A 2,959-nucleotide genomic window follows, 5' to 3' on the forward strand; every position below is an offset into this window, starting at 1 on the left:
GCAATCAAAGCAGCCACAGAAGAAAAGGTGGCTGAGTTTTTAAGAGAAAACATCTTCTACAAATTTGGCTACCCAAGAGAGTTAGTCACCGATCAAGGAAGCCAGTTCACCTCCAACTTAATTGAAGACTTGCTCACTCATCACAAGATCAAACATAGGACTTCCACCCCCTATCATCCTCAAGAAAATGGGCAGGTGGAAGTCACCAATAGAGCATTAGAAGGGATTTTGACTAAGGTGATGAGCAGTAGTAGGAAGGATTGGGCAGATCGCCTGGTTGAGGCCACCTGGGCTTACAACACCACTTGGAAGACCACAACCGGCTTCACACCTTATGAGCTGGTCTATGGGAAGAGAGCTTTGTTGTCCATTGAGTTCGAGTACAACACATTGAGGATGGCAACCCAGCTGGACCTAGATCTCAGCCATGCTCAACAAGAAAGGTTATTGCAGCTGAATGGGTTAGATGAACACTGAATGCAAGCCCTCCTTCACTCAGTCAGAGGAATATATGGCATGACCGGCACCTCAATGACAAACAGTTCCAGCAAGGAGATTGGGCACTGTTGTATGATTCTAGACATAAGGATTTCAAGGGGAAGCTGAGAACAATATGGCTAGGACCATATGTAGTGGAGAAGTGTAATGACAATGGTTCTGTCCTTATCCGGACCATTGATGAAGAAGCCATCCCCATGCTCGTCAATGGGCATCAACTAAAGATCTACAAGAAACCTCTCTCGAGGCAAGAGTTCATCAAAACTGTGGAAAAATCAGTGCTGGTCATAGAGAAGGGTTCTGCTTCTGTTTTGGGCATCCCAGGAGCATCATAAAAAAATAAATAAATAAATAAAATGCAAATAAAAAAGATCCTTGGGTGAAAACCTTTCTGAGGCGCCCCTGCTGTCTCTCTGAAAAGAAGTGGAATAAAAAGATCCTTGGGTGAAAACCTCTCTGAGGCACCCATGGAAGATAGTAGGGGTGAAAACCTCATTGAGGTGCCCCTGTTGTCTCTTAAAAAAAAAAAAAAAAAGAGAGAGAGAAAAAGAAAAAAAGAAAAAGAGAAAGAGGCAGAAACAGAGAAAAACAGGCTTAATCTTTGGAAATTGTTGCAGGTTGCAGGTATTCAATGCAAAAAGGAGGCCTCTCAACTCAAGGACAAGGGTCCCTACCATGCTACCAGGCAACCTCACAAACACTCCCTCCATAAACACTCATCTCTTCCAAGGTTTGGACGCAATCTGGTCATAGTTTAGCCTTCTACAGGAAGCTACAGGACTTTCTACAGGAAGTTCTGTATTTCTACAGGAAACATCCTATAGAGCCTTTGGATGGGCCAGGATTGATTATGAAGAAGAATTTGAAACTCGAAGTCCGATGAGGAGGCGTGCAACCACTCTTTTTTTTCCTTCCTCCACTTGTGTCGCCTCCTTTCACCACCATTGCTGCCATATGATCGAAATACCTGCACAATCATACTAGAACTTTGGTTTCTCAGAAAATTATTTTTTTAAGTGGGAAATAAAGCATGCAGAGGCTCAACGCTTTACCTGTCAAGGCAATCTCAGGACCCTACACCTGTGAACGTGACTCAATCATTTCGACATGCACCCCAGGAGGAGAAATAGTTATAGGATGTCCTACAAGAATCCTGTAGCAGCTGATCCAGCTAGAGCACATCCCATGGAGACACCGGCAGCTCATGAAGCCGGTGCATGCAGCATTCACCACCAGGAAATCGGGTCTCAAGGTCTCACAGCCAGCAGCAACCAATGAAGAGGAGCTCCAGCGCCCGTGCACGAAACAGCAGCAAGCGGATCCATCATTCCTCGTCCTGAAGCCTGAGAAAAATCACGTCCACGGCCGCACAGGTAAGTGCCTAACCTTATTTCGTCAAATTACATGAGCTATACTCTAAAATGTGCATAACTGTGAAAATGAATGGATTGAACAAGTCGGGTAGCCATTCAACTAGCCACCACAACCAGTCTGACGGTCTCGTCGGATCCGAAAGGCTTTGGTTATGTCGAAAAGACAGGAAATGGACACGTGGGAAGCATCCAGTCGGAAAGAAGCGACAGTCTAACAAGAATGGCGGCGGTAGATACAAAGGGAAGGATTCAGCAGTCAGGAATACATGCAGCGGAATGATAGCGGTGACGTCGGCCAACAGGTCAACAGGGACAGCTCACCCCTGTGCCATGAATTTCGCAGCAATTCAAATCGGCCGGCTAAATCACTTATGATGCACTGCAGTCATTTATTCACAACCGTTTTGTAGCCGAGTACGTGTCCTCAATTCTCTGAAGGCTGTTAGCCCGAGTTCTCGGCCTGTTCCAACGTCCTGTTACTACACAGAGAGTCCAGAACCACTGAAGCATTCCCCAGAATCCGTGCACGACTCCTACAGGAAGTTGCGCTACAGGAAGCCCAGCATTACGAAGGGATTTGGACTGTTCACGTCGAAGGTGGCAATTCTGGAATAAGGTAAGCCTGAACATAATTCTCCCATGCAATCGATTCAAAAGGTGGTGAAGTCGACGTGTTGAAGGGGTAGGAAAGTGTGAATAAAAGTCTGTTCATGAATTTACAAGCCGTTTTCTTATCGCTGCATGAGAATTGTCGTCATAGTATGTATGCAAGATTTTCTCCGGGGTTTTGAATTACAATTGAGCCACTGGAAAGGCTCACTGGTAGAAAGTTGTGGATTTTATATAACTGTGTTCATAACAGAGACATAGCACTGTGCTCTGTCTAGAAAACCCCGAAGTCCTCCTTCTGTACACGAGCAGGCAAGCTTAGAACAACCAAAAACAGTTTTTTACCATGCCGAGAGGGTTCATTAGAAAAGAGCTTTCGGACTTCAAGAAATTACAGGAAACCCCTGAGGTAGTGGACTTGTTTTCCCGTGCATGATGGATGTCATTTTGTGACAAGCTTCAAGGTCACGACGACAAAA

This window comes from Pinus tabuliformis, chromosome 7 (assembly GCF_031772625.1).
Source record: "Pinus tabuliformis cultivar Carrire ecotype Pingquan chromosome 7, CPIR1, whole genome shotgun sequence".
NCBI lineage: Eukaryota > Viridiplantae > Streptophyta > Pinopsida > Pinales > Pinaceae > Pinus > Pinus tabuliformis.